Source organism: Passer domesticus, chromosome 14 (assembly GCF_036417665.1).
Source record: "Passer domesticus isolate bPasDom1 chromosome 14, bPasDom1.hap1, whole genome shotgun sequence".
Taxonomy (NCBI): Eukaryota; Metazoa; Chordata; class Aves; order Passeriformes; family Passeridae; genus Passer; species Passer domesticus.
Window position 1 is genome coordinate 14,846,461 of NC_087487.1, and position 14,441 is coordinate 14,860,901.

The window sequence follows — 14,441 nt, forward strand, 5'->3', positions numbered from 1 at the left end:
TGGATGATCTTTAAGACCCCAAACCATTCTGTGGTGGTGCTTGTGAGAGTGAAGGTGTCCCACTGGAGAAGGGGAAGAGCTGTGATGCCTTAGAGGTTGATTCCTCTGTTTAAAGTCCCTGTCAGACACTCAGAGACACTTCAAGTCTGTACTGAGATTTTCAGAGCCAGGGAGGACTGCTGTGCTGTTCTCTTGAGGCACATGCCAGCCATGGGATGTCACCCAACTCCTTGTTCAAGTCCTCTGGCTTGCAGCTGGATCAATGCATGCATTTCTTAATTGAAAAATGGAATTGCTATGGCAGCTGCTGTTTTTCTCTCTTTGTGTTCCTGGAAAATGTTGAAACAGCCTCTGAGTCACCTGTTGCTGACTCCTGAGGTCATTGCCCTCGCTCCAACAGAGGATTCTTCTGTACCTTGCCAGGCTGAGTCAGTGAAAGCTCTGTACAAGCACCTGCACTGGGTCCTAACTCTCCTCCAGGCATGAGAGAATCTCCCAGAGCCACTTTGGCCAGAATTGCAATATATTGTGATTTCCTCATTTGACAGGTGACACAGACAAAATACACTCTGGGGTCTGCTGGAGCCTCAAGGCCTTGGAGGGGAGAGAGAGGAACCAGATGAGCAAATGGAGAGAGCAGGGAAGTTTCAGAGCAGAGAAACATGAAGATAAGAGGAAATCATGTTTTAAGTAGAACTTGGGAGAAGTCTACCCTCTGTGGATGTTAGAGAGCATCATGGGGGAGAAGAAGGGAAGGAGGAATGAAGATTTGGAGCCAGGCTCCAAGCTGGTTGTGCTGTGGAGCTGGTGAGTCTCTGCAAGACCCTGGGTACAAGTGGAGCCTCCTCTGCAGGAGTGGGCCAAGCTGGCTTTGGTTGATCCCAGCCCCCAGATCACTTTGCTGCTGACTTGCAGTGGGTTACCAAGCCTTTGGCTGCCTGCTCAGCTATTTCATATCCTGTCCAAAATTCTTGTGCCCCTCCTTTTTTCTTAATCACTCCTGCTACCCACTCCACTGGCTCTGCCAAGCAGCTGCAGCGAGCACGGCTGGGAGCCAGGACCTGCTCTCCCTCACCTCAAACAGCAAGAATTGTTTTGTGCTCACTTTTTGTGCTCAGGGAAATGGCTCTGAGCAAGGGTGGACTGGGTTAAAGCAGAGAGGAAGGGAGACAGGGGATTCATATTGCAACCTGTTAGATTGGACAAAGTTGGCATAGAAAATTTGGAGCACAAAAGCAGAAGGCACAATCTGTTTTTGCTTTTTTTGTCCCTTTAGTACTTCACAAGAAATTAAGCAAAATTTTCTCAACATCATTCAGCAGCAAAAAAATCCCCAAAACCAATAAACCCTCCACTTCACAGCCATCTGAAGAAAAAGAAAAACCAGATTGGTCTGAAAATAAAAAGGAAAAGCAGGGCAAGAAATATAATTAACAGACTTATTACCTCAGGGGAAAAGAAGGGTTTGTTTTGTAACTTCACAGGATGGGAAGGATTTAAATGTTAAGTGAGTGCCTGTATATCCCTGTGCACATGAATTTCTAGCTCTGTCTGTACTTTTGTGTCTGAGTATACAGATGGAGAGTTGGCAGGGCTTGTGTTGCTCCATTTATATGTAAAATGTATATACTTTATTTATACATTTGATAGGAAACATGGAACAAGCTGTCAAGAGCAGGTGTGGGGTATGTGTGTATGAGAAATGCCTAATATATACTTTCTCCCTCCTTCCAACTTACACAAACACACCCAGCTCTTCAGACCACATTTCCACTCCATTTTAGGCCAAATGCTCCCAAAGTCACTGAGCACTCTGCACCTTTCCCTGCAAATGAGGCACTGGCAAATAACAGCTGAAAACCCGCCACCCCCTAACCTCTCCTTCCTTTTTTTAAAATTTTCTTTTTTTCTTTAAACCATTTTTCACGATTTTGCTGCACTCTAGTTTTTCAAAAGAGAAACTTCAAGCAGCAGAACTGCAGGTACTTGTCTTGCTGAGAACAGAATATATAACACCACACACAATTGTTAGTCTGGTCCTCCCCGTTAATTAATCTTTAATGCCATTAATTGGTTGTCTGCTTGGTGGCGAGGAAAAAAGGGTAAACATTGTTCACAAATCAATTTAATTCTGCTCCTAACCAGGTTGTTTTCAAGGGGATAAAAACAATTATGAGCACTGCAGTAACTGGACAGTCAGGCTTTGCTGATAACCCCTGGAAAAGCAATATGCACGAGCCACACTCACAGGTGCAGGGCTGCTTATTGAGTTTTTTCCTCTCAGATTGATTAATTTATTGTGGACCCAGGTATATGAGAAAGGAGGGATATAACTGGATTTAATTCCTTTGCAGCTGACTCCTTTATTTTATACCCCAGGCCTGGCCTAAAATAGACCTTTTGGAGTCTGCTGCAAAAATTAAAGCAGTTGTTCCTTGCTTGCAGGGCAAACTTTTGGATGTTTTCTTCGTTCCACAGCAGGACCTCTGATTTTTCATTCTGTTAATCACTGTGACAGCCTTTGCTCCAGCATCTGGCTACAGAGCTGGCAGGACAGAGTGGTCCTTAGTTTCAGCATGAGGGCTGGGTGTGACAGCATCTGGGCAGAGCAGGAGTGGCAGTTTGGAACTTCCCATCAATTAACCAAATTTCATCAGAGGTGTGCAGTGATGTGCCAAAATGAGCAGGTGTCAGGGTGAGGCATGTGAGTTCTGTACAGTCAATATCACAGGTGTCATGGGTGTTATATTATAGATTATCCCTGCCCACAGCAGCAGGGCCAGAACTAGATGATCTTTAAGGGTCCTTCAAACCCAAACCTTTCTGTGATGTCTTCTGGTGACATCCCTCTGGTAGAGAGCTCTTCTGGGCTCTTCAGAGCCCCCAGCTTCTCTGAAAGATCCAGGGAAAGGTCTCCTGTGTGTGTGAATGTCTATAAACTCTTATTCCAAAGTGTCTCCCAAGCTCCATCTTCTATTTTAAAATGTTTCCTCCTGCCAGAATTGGACTACATGGCTTAGTCCTATGTCAAATACTCTGAAATACCCTCTAGTTAGCTGGTGGCCCCTTTTCATGTTCTAAATAGCCTTTAGTAAAGCTCAGCCAGTGGTATGATAACATGACCATCTCCTACACCAGCTCTGGCTGAGCTCAGAGAAAGCTGCAGGGAGAAGGTTCTCATGAGCCTTCAAAATTATATTCAGGACAAGGAAAACATCAGTCTTTGCTGCCCTAAACTTCAGAGGAACTCAAAGCACCTGGTGATTGAGACTGGTAACTCAGGAAAGCTGGGGTTAGGGCAGCAGGGAGATTTACAAATGACCTGTGAGTAGCAAAGGAGAAGGTTATTCCTGGGCTTCAGGGCAGGAGCTGAAGCACTCACAAGTAAAATTTGTTTTGCTTTAAGGAAGAAAACATATCTTCCCAGAAATGTCTTTAGGAGAGATGAGGGCTTTTGGTTTATGTGCTGTGTACATGGCTGGCAGCAGAGTCAGGAATGAAATAAAGCAGCAGCCCTGGTAGAGGCATTTGTAAGGCTCTGAAGAAGGATGACTTCATGGTGACATTGGATTCCCTGCTTGGCTCCACACAGAACTGGCGGTGTGACCTGGGGTAAGTCTTTCTGTGAGAATTATGGCTTGATAGCCTTGCCCTGCTCTGGCTGATGGTTCACAGTGCTGCAAGGAGCACAAGAACTTGGAGGTGGTGGTTCCAGTACCCTCAGCTGGCCCACAGGAGCTGTGGTGGCACTGAATGGGCAGAAGCCACAGATGCAAATGTCTGCTTGTGCAGTTTCTCACCAATGTGCCAATTCTAACTTTTATTAAGAAGTTGCTAATTTAAAATATTCTGTAATTTTTGCCCTTCCTGAAGAACATTGAAGGCTTTTTTCTGTGGTTTGTAGGAGTCAGGGCTTTGGATTGTAACCATGAGTATTAAACCCCAGGTGAAGTGAATGGTTTGGATGCATGTGGTGCTTTGGCTCATGCAAATGTAGTAAGACCTGTCTGCTCTAAGTTCACACTTAGACAAACCTGAATTCCTTCAGCAGAACTCAGACAAGAGCTTTGTCCAAACTCCTTGTGGCATTTTCTGTTCCATTGTGACAGTTCTGAATGCTCTGCTTGCAGCATTTTCTTATCTAACATGATGGCATTTATGAAACCTTTGTTGCTGTCTTTCAAGGGGGCTGGAGCCTTTCTTTGTGTCCTTTTAATCTTAAAATTCTTTGATATGGCAAATTTTCTTTGTACTTCAGATATTTCTACAGAAACCCACAGGTGACTTTATGCTACTGGTTGAATTTTTACTTTTTCTGTTTGTGAAAACTAAATAGAAACTCAATCTATGTTCAAATGCCACATTCACCTTCCCCAAGCAGTTGAACTGACATTTCCTGTGTGCCCCTGTCAGGAACTGAAGCTCTTGCCAGGATAGCTCCCACATAATTTATCAGCTGCTGTTGGGGTATTCAAAGATTATCTGAAGCTTATATTACTTTTCTTTTGAAAATTGCTTTAACTTAATTACTCATAGCAATTCAAGAGGGTAATACTCTCACTGGTTGGGGTAATTAGGAAGCCTTAATTAGCTTTTTAAAAAATATCAAAATGTAGCTGTGTCATTGCTGTAACATCCTCATTATTTCAATCTGGCAGCTTTAACTGGTGCATTTATGTTTCTGATTTACATATTCTTTCCCTTGGTGCTGAACAATATGACTTGGAATAATAATAAAAAAAAGGAAGTTACTCCAGAGAGCCATTACATGAGAGATGTGGGTATAGACAATATGTGAAGAATATTCCAGTATCTTACAGTTAAACTTGGTTTATTACTACAGTACTTAAAATGCAACTAAATTGTGTTTGTGGATGTTACTTTGTTGTATCACTATCCTTGTCTTTCCTTAAATTCAGTGGCTGTGCAGGAACACATTATTGCTCTAAAACCCCCTTATTTTTGGAGAGTAAAAATGCCAAATGTAAGCTCCTCTCAAATACTATGCTAAAGCCTCCAGAATGCTAAAAACCTTTTTGTTGGACACAGCTGAAGGTTCTGCTCATAATCTTGAGTCAAGCAGAAGGTGATTTTTTTTCTTTTTTTCTCTTTCAGTCTTAAATAGAAATTTTTGAGCCTATCACTACTTTGTTTTAAAGGAGATATAAATTATTTATATAGAAGTATATTGTACATTTAGCAGTATAAAAAAATTACAATGCTTATAGTGAAGAAAAAAATCAACCTTTCAAACAATCTTTTAATGAGTAAATAAATACAATTTGACCTTTAGCCATTGTGTGCTTTGCTGTGATTTAAAGTGATTCTTTAGATAGACTATGTGGAGTGCTAGAAGAAATTATACTTTCTTGGATATACAGTTTTTACCTATCCAAGAGATGCTTCCAGGAGTGGAACAAGAATTCAAGACAAAAAAATATTGTACTTACTTATTTTTTAAAATTTATTTTAAAATTTATTTAATTGCATTTTATATGTCAGGATTGAATTGCACAGGTGACCTGAGAAGGCTGCAGCAAATGGAGGTGAAGGTCTGGGGCTGGAGAGGTGGTTTTAGGACAATCAGAACACTTGGGACACTCTTCTGTAGATAAAACTATAAATAGCCCAGTTAATGTTTCCATTCCAATTCCCTATTATGTCTCTTATAGAGTTCTGTGTGTATTAAAAAGGGAAAGACCATAGGGAATAAGTTTGTGTCTGAAAATGCAGGGAGCTGAGAAGTAATTTAGAAGTCAGTTATCTGATATATATTAACTGATACATGAAATTGGAGGAAGGCAGCTGAGTGGCCTCTTGGAGCTGGTTTCATGATGTTGAAGGATGGATTTTTCACATTTGAATGCAACAGTTATTCAAGACGGTTTTCACTCTTAAAATGAATACTCAGAACAGAAGTTTTATTTTTTTTTCTGCACCAAGGCAAAATCATACCTTATTCTTAATGCAACTCGGTGTGACTGTCATGTAGGAGTTCACTCAATAATTCACAGCGGTTATCTCCCTGCTCTCCTCATCCTCTTGCTGGTCACTGAGGCTGCTGGCCCTGCTCTGATGCCCTGGTGCTGTGCTAACCAGTAGATCCTGGACCTCAACAACTCATTATCAGAGCCATCACAACCTTTGTATCCTCTCCCCAGGGAGCTCTCTTTGAGAAATCTGTTCAAACCACTTTGATCCACCATTAGTCATGCACTTCACTCTCCAGGTTTGATGGCACTGGAAGTTCTTGAAAGATGCTTTTTTTTCCCCCCTCTAATTTCGGCTGTTTGCAGAAATGAGCTCAGCCTTTTTTTTCTGAAATTTCCTTTTCCCCCTGCCATAGTTTCCTCAGAAGCAGGATGCTACTGCAGATATTTGATGTAAACAACATCAGCTTGCTTGAATAAAAACTATGCCACTGGATGGGAAAAATGACCAGTAAATAGCAAATTCCATAGGTTTTCCAACAACATAGCATCTAAATTAAGAGACAGCCTCGGGCAATGATGTAGTCCACCTCTAGTTTATTAAGATGCTGGGGATTTGGGGAGTTTCTAGATAAATCTGCAAGCCTTGCTGAAACAAACCGGATGAATCTCTCTGTTCGAGCGCCGCTTTTTTTCTTTTAACGCAGCATTTACCTTCCTACAATGGCTAAGCAAGCATGTTCCTGTGAAATCAGCTGGTTTGTTCTTCTCCAGCCATGCTTACCCTCTGCAAAGCCACAGTATAAACTAATTAGGGATTTGCTGTTTGGAGAAAGTTGTGATAAGTTTGCCGACAAGGGCATCGCCTAATCTCATTGCACACACGTCAGTGGCCATACATGTGTGAAATTAAGTGGGTTTTTGCTGATTCCCACAGACTGCCTGTTTTTATCTTGAGACAACATTCCCAATCATAAAATGCATTAACATCTGCTATCAGGGGCTTACTGTAATATGTGTAACACCAGCAGCAATTCTTTGATATCACCTTCAAATGCATTGTTGAGGGAGATCACAGAAATGGCTTTGATAGGCTACATGATTTACCTAGAAGAAGGGAAAGCTGATAGGGGAAATAATCCTGCAAGGTTTTTGCACCAAATAGAAATGGTATAGATGGATCTGGTACCTCAGCTGCTGATAGGAGCTGGTCTACCTGAGGGTATTTTGTTCTTTTAAGCTAGTTTAAAGTGAAACAATTGGCCTGCAAAGACCTTGGAATCAAACACACATTTGGGAGGAGGATGGGAGGTTTGAAGTGATAATAATGTAGAGCAGGGAATCAAAAAAAAAAAAAAAGGCAAAACCCAACTGCCTTCTATGCAGTGGAAAAGGATCATCTTCAGTTCTAAAACCTAAGCCTAATTTTTCTCTAGGTTACAATAAAACAATACTTACTTAGCCTCCACAAGATTTGCTACAGGCAAAATGTGATTGTTGTTAAAGCACCAGATACACGAGGCCAAGAAAACAGCCTTCCATTTATTCAGTTATTTTGTAGTGTGATTATTTAGTACTTGTCAAGAGATTTCCAGCCCGTTGAAGCTTTCCGGGCTTTCAGCTGAAGCACAGTTTTGGAGGCAGTAATGTCCCAGTGGGGAATAGGGTAAGAATATTAAAATACAGGGTTTATCACACATGTCTGAACTTAACTGCAGGTAGGCTCAATAAAACAGCTCCCCTGGCAGTGAGCAATTACTTCATCCCTTCTCACTAGGGATGCTCCAGGACACCATTTCCTCCGTCCTTGTCTTGAGCTGCTCCAGTTCCACATACAGTGGATGCAGGATACCATCACACCCAAAATGTGGGGCATAGGGATTGGGGAAACAAGGAAAAATAAAGAGAAACACCAGTTTTTTCTTCTTCTTGAAGCATCTCATTTCAAAGCTTTTTCAGGTCCCTGTGCTTTCTGTGCTGTTGAGTAGAGCTCAGCATTAAATTTGCAGGGGGTAGAAGGTGTTTGGAACTGCAAAACCTTGGCTCTGAAACAGCTGTGGGTGTGGAGAAGGGTGCAAAATGGAGGGAATTTTTTATTATCTGATGGCATTTAAGGATTAATTATTTTTGTTCTATTTTAATTCTGTGAAAATAAGAGTAGTGGGGATCTGCAAACTAAGAGTGGTTTGGTGCTATGCAAAGGGAAACCTTTCCTTTTACTTTTTGCCTTTCTTCCCCCTAACGTCAGAGAAAATTCCCACTCTTCCTCCTAACTGGAACCTGCAATCTCTCTGTGATTGAATTGAGCCTCTGTTTGCAGTAAAGTGTATGGAAGGAGATGGTGAAAACCTCCAGTTGAGACTGGACATGTGATTTACATAGTTAACCTTAGGGATGTTAATGAATGTGTATCTTGTAGGGAACAAAACTAAATGGCTGCTTATAAATGAACTAATTGGAATTGCTGAGGCTGCTGCACACCGAGTAAAATAACTAGGATGCATTTGGGATATTTGCCCCATGGTATTCAAAGCACGGAAGAAAATCCAGGGAAATTGCAGGAGAACCTGACTTAATCAGAAGTCCCTGCTGCAGCAATCAGGATCAAATGAATAGTAATTGTGTTAATCAGCTTCTGAACTTTTGTGCCATGTTCATAATTTCAAGTATCATCAAATCCTGTGCAGTGGGCCAGTTGCTGCTGCTATAATGAAATATTGTCTGTGGGAGGAGGGATTTATTCTGTTGTAAACCAGTTGTTGTTTTCCCTCTAGCAGTTTTTGTAGAAGCCTTGGATATTTTTATTTTATTGTCTTTATGATTGAACTAGAAGAAATATTCCAAAGTACAGCTGTGGAGTCTTTGCCCTATTTTTCAGGAAGGGGATTATTTTTTGGTACTTCTGCTGAAGGATTGCTCCCTTCTAACTGAGCAGCATGTTGTCAGCTCTGGGAAAAACTCAGGAAAATCCTTCTTTTACCTTCAGGTCAGGTTATGGCTGACCCTGACAGAACTTTGCTCCCCTAGCTGTGCTGATGTCCTGGGGTGACTCTGTGTGGAGATGAGTCTTTAACCCATCTGTATCTTCCAGGAAGTCACTAGAAAAATCAGGAGAACCCCCAGAATCCTGCAAACTATTTACTACCTTAAAACTGGAGCTGAAGGTGCAGGAGTTTCCTGCAGGCTGGGCCCTGCTTTGCTGCACCAGTCAATCACACCTCACAAATCAGGAAGGTTGTTTTGGCAGTGGTGGTTAAGGCATCAAATTCACCTTGTACCTGGGGGAGCAGCATGGCCCAGGGCTGAGCTTCCCAGCTGGTGGCAGCTCAGGTGTGGGAATCCCTGACCTGGGCGGTTATTTCCCAGTGCTGCTGCTTTTATTTCCCAAAATGGATGTTTTTTCCCCGTCTTGTCTATAGAAAGTGTGAACTCTGTAAGGTTCTGAGCCCTAACCCAGGAGCAGCTGGACTTGGGAGCATTGTGCTGTGATACTTTGGCTCTCCTGTGTGTATTTGCATGTTTGCTCTTTCCTTTTCGTATAACTCTTTCATGGGTAACATTTTCATTGCAAATAACCATAAAAAGGAGCAATAAATGTCCTGCCTAAAAGGGCTGAACGAGGTTGTAGTGATTGGAAGTGCATAACGCTACGATGCAGCGCACAAAGCTTCTCCATGCTCTCATTAAATTAAAATGTCGCTTATTTATGGGCCCAAATCTTCCTTGCAGAAGTCAATACAGATCCACTCCTCATCTGGGACCCCTTCCTCTCTCCTGAAAAATCGCAAGCCAAATATGACGAAAGCAGCATTAAAAATAATCTTTACCTTCCTGGAGCCAGAGAGAGAAACAGAGACTGGTGCCTCTTTAAAGTCAGGTCCTGTTGAAGCCAAAGGGAATTTTGCTTCAGTGAAAATGGAGTTGATCCAAATGCAGAATGGGAATGTAGGAAAAAAGTGGGTGCAGAAAGTGCAAAGTAGGAAAACTTGAAAAGTTAATTAGGACTTGAAGTAGCCTGTATTCAGTATTGTCCACCACTCTGTTTCCTTTGTCAATTTAAATTAATTAAGCTGTTAATTAGGGCATATTCAGGTTATAAAACATATATCCTAGAAAGCCAGAAGAGTATGTTTTGGTTTGGTTTGTTTTTTTTTTTTCCCTTAAATGAGCCTGTGTCTTGCAGCACAGGGCTTGGATTCCTTGGGAGCTCTCAAGTGTATCCCAATCACAAATGCAAGCATGTGTGTTGGCTTTTGATTTTCTTTTTTTTTAATTAAGGTCGTGTGTGATCTATGCCATGAGCAGGGAAAGGGTCAGAAACAGGAGCAGAGGGAGGTGAGAGGGGCAGCCGTGATCACATCCCCACCTCGCCACATCAATTAAAGCCTCTGCTGTCAGCACTGATGGGTGAGTGGCACCAGCACCCTCAGCTCCTTCAGAGCAAGGCTGACAAAGTCATTTTATTGCTACTGTCTCATCTTTATGGGGAGATGTCTACAGGAGTCTTCTCACGCCCAAATTCCTGTCTAGCAGTGTAGAAAAGAAAATAGCTTGTCTCTTACCCTACGCTGATTAATTCTTATGAATTATGTGTCTCTTTCTGCCTGATGCCCTAGTTGAATTTCAAAAGGCTTCTCTTGGTCCCAGTGTTGCTGTCCCTGCTGTAAAGCACAGGGATTGTGCACAGGGAGAAGGCACAGTTTGGCTTTCCACTTTCCTGACCCCTTGTATGGGGAAATCATATTCCCTTCCTTTTCCTGACAGGAGAACAGGGCACTTCTGAGGTCTTCCTGGAATCACTGCAGCAAGTTGTGATGTGAATAATAGATGACATGAAAATCCCTGCCCAGCTAAGACAGAACAGTACAGCGTGGTGCAGTTTTCCTGTTGCACTGAGACACTGAGCTGAAAGCATCCAAGCTGTCATCTGCAATTAAAAACAAAATAAAAGCACCTGATAAGAAATAAAAGCTCTCATGCATTGCTATGCTCTGACTGGAGATAGTGATGTACCAGGGCTTTGTTCTGAGAACAAATCTTCTCCTTGGGAAATGTTTCTGTCCCTATATTGCAGAGAAAGCAACAGCCTCCCTTTTACCTCTTGCCTTTCTTGCTCCCCTCCAGCTCCCAAAGAAACCTGTTTGCAGCACACAGCCTGATCTGTGAGGTGGCAGTCCCAGCTTTGGAGGCTGTCCCCAGCCTTGTCCCCCTGTCCCTCTGCCCTGTGGGGTCTCTGCCTTGAGCAGAGCTTGAGCTGCCATCCCCCTTATGGGTTTTGCTCCCTCCCTTACAGTAAGGTGCTGCAACCCCCTTCTCCTTGGGGGATGCTCGTATCCAAAGCCCCCACAGCTCCCTGCAGGTGTGGTGGCAGTGGCAGAGGGGGTGAGGACAGACAGGCTGTGATCCCCCACAGCCCCCTCCCTCCCAGGGGCTGCTCCCTCCTCCCTCCTGCCCTGACTCTGCCCTTAGAAATGGGGCTAGATAGGCTTCCCCTGCTATTTCCCAGGCTTGGATGCATTAGCTATTGTGGCATCTTCCAGGAAATTTCAGAGCCCTTCTGAATACTCTCATTTTTTTTTTAGTCATCAATTTAATGATGCAATCATCCTTGCCAGGTGGGAGACCCTTTGCTGTCACTCTATCAGATTTTCTTCTGATCTTCCTGAAGCCTTTTCCCCCCCACCTTCTGTCTGGCTTATTCTTTTCACATTGACATAGGTTGTTTGTTTTTTCATGCCCCTTTTCCCCTCAGGGTAGTCTGTGACCCTCCTATTTATCTTTCTGTATTTTCATTTTTCTTTGTGTTTTTCCTCCTTTGGCATCTTTGCTTCATTGCACACCCTGGTCATGTTCCCTCTGTGCCCGATATCCCCTTCATACTCTCCTCTTTCATCTTTTCCTTATAGATCACCTATGCCTGCTCAGTAATTTATTTCAGGATTTCTAATTCTGAAAATACACATATTTCACTTTATCTTTTTAATTAATTTTAATGTACTTCGTTAGGTGACATCTTGAACCCATCAAATACAAACCCCTCAGCAGAAAAGAGTGGGTGAAATTACTAAATCAAATTCAGTAGAGAATGAGCAAGAAGAAACTTCACATCTTAAACACAGGCATAGCCTCAGTAAAAGTTACATTATTAAATAGAATTTAGAATTTCTAGCTTGGTCTTTGTTCTTTTATCTTTTTTTTTTTTTTTTTTTTTAAAGACAAATGGGAAAGGAAGGGAATGTGTAAATGAAATCAGTATTTTCTACCTCTCTTGGTTAGGGAAGGTTTTTTCCTTGTCAGCCTAGAAGGTCATAAGGATAGAGTGGAATATAAATGACTCTGAAAATGTTTAGATTTCATAAAATTCAAGCATGTACACTTAACATGCTGTCTTTGATTGGACTCTGCAGTCCCAAACTTCCTGAGCAAATTAGGTGCTCTGTGCTGCAGACCTGAGAAAGATTAGTGACATTTAAAAAGTGGCTATTTGGAGGGAAATACATCCTAATGATGACCATAAGTCTTTTGTGTCTATTCATGAATTCATGAGGTTGGCCTAGTGCATCAAGAATGAACTCTGGGGACAATAAACAGAAACTCAGAAATGCTGAAATATGAATTGCTAATGAGGTTCTTCAACCCAGGGCTTCTGTTGGAGTTTCTTTGCTCACCTGGCTGGTGGGTCAGGGAAGGCATTGCAAAGGATTTCACTTGGTGGAGATAAAATAGGTTAAATAGGTTTGGGGTTTTCATTTCAGCTTCATAGTTGTCATTTCAAATTCAGGCAAAGCACGCTTCAGCACACAGGAAAGTTAATTTGCTGGGTGTTTCTGAATAAGTAGTTTCCTCTTTCTAATTTGTACCTCAATATCTACTTATGTTTCTCTTCAGAATTTTATATTAGTTTTAATAGGTTGAATTTTCTTAGGGTAATTTGGACTGAAGCTGAGAAGATTCAGCTCTGCAGAATTTAAGTGGCTGCAATTATGTACATAACTAATCCATCAACCAAAGTTGAGCGTGGCTCATCAGAGGAAGGACTTATGATCTGTTCTGTCTTCTGTAATTTGCTTTTTCCAATTACACAATGTCATTGTTGCAATGGATAGCATTAAACATCGATTCCTGTTCTGTCATTGCCATTTTCCCTGCTTCGCTGTTCTAAATGAGGTTTGGAGTTATTGCAGCAGTGAGCAGAACTGTGAGGAACCAGAGGTGCATTAATTAATGTGTCAGCTGCTGCAAACCTGACTCACCCCTGCTGCAGTGTGCCTCTAGAGCTGGGATGGGATGTGTCAGAGGGCAAAAGGCAAATTCTGCAGAAATTCAGAGTTATTCTCCCAAACTCACATTGTTGAAGTCTGTAGCAAAGCTGGAAAGAGACACAAGTTGCTGCAGCCAGTTCATCTCTGGTCTAAGAAAGGCTCCTTCAATTCTTTGCATTTTAGCTCTTCAAAGATTCCAAAGGGCTTTGCAAGTTGCCACATTTGGCCTCTTTTTATGAGAGCAGAATTCCTTCTCCCATCTCATTCCATCTCCCTTCTCCTGTCTCGTACCTGCAGGCTTTGTTTGCAATGTGCCTTCCATTCCACCTCCTGCAGACCTTCAAGAGACCCACTCTGCATGTTCCTGGGCTAAAACTCACTACTTTTTACAGAAAATACATGGTGGTGCCACGTAATTAATTCTAGAAGTGATTTAATGGCTTTCCCCTTTGGAGTTCTTACTCTGGTTGGGCCTTGATTATTTCTTGAGCCAACAGGCCATGGTTTGATAGTCATAGCTGCCTACAACTGGTGTGGGATTTGTGTTTTAAAGTCCAGCTCTGCTGTTGGCAGTGGGCAGTACCCAGAGGAGAAGGGCTGGAAGGTGAGAAAAGTATTCCTGTTTCATGGTTGTTACAGCCTCTGAAGCAAGGGTCTCACATTTTGTCCAACTGGATCCTGTGTGTGAATTGCAAGCCCTTTTTTTTTAATTCTGAAAAAGAACCAGTGAAAATTTACAGATGGATGAAAGGGGACAAGTGGGGAGAGGATTGTTTTTATAAGAACAGTGAATGTATTCTTAACTCTGCTGTGGAATGGTCTGGTGATCTTGGTAACTTTGTAGCTCAGGTGGACACAGGTGAGCCATTGTTTAAGAAGCCTGGGATGAAATTAGCTAGAAAATGAGAATATATTAACTGTGTGAAGAATCCAAATAAAATTAGTGAGTTTGGTCTACCTGCCTAGGGATGATTTAGGGTGAGGAAAAGATTTGTCTGCCATCAAAATGAGTTGTTTTGTTGGATCTGCAGTGGGAGAGAGGGTGGGGGGAGTGAGAAGTCTGCCTTCAAAATGCAGAGCAGGAGTTTGATGCTGCAGCTATGACACATCCTGCCTGGTACATGTGATGTGAGATGCTCCAGCACTGATGAATAATTCAGGCCCCTGAGAGGAGGCCATTAGACACTGACCCAGCACAGGCCTGGGCCCATCAATCTCTGTTTCTGAAGGAAGCTGGGGCTGCAGCAGC

General features: G+C 42.4%; 1 long non-coding RNA gene across 1 annotated transcript in view; it reads left to right on the forward strand.

Moving 5' to 3' along the window:
• Positions 1-3,294: 3,294 nt before the first annotated feature.
• The window catches only part of LOC135280914 (uncharacterized), a 63,349-nt gene continuing 52,202 nt past the window's right edge, over positions 3,295-14,441 (forward strand). The window contains exon 1 of the long non-coding RNA XR_010347725.1: positions 3,295-3,612. This is a non-coding gene — a long non-coding RNA (uncharacterized LOC135280914). The remainder of the gene's footprint in view (positions 3,613-14,441) is intronic.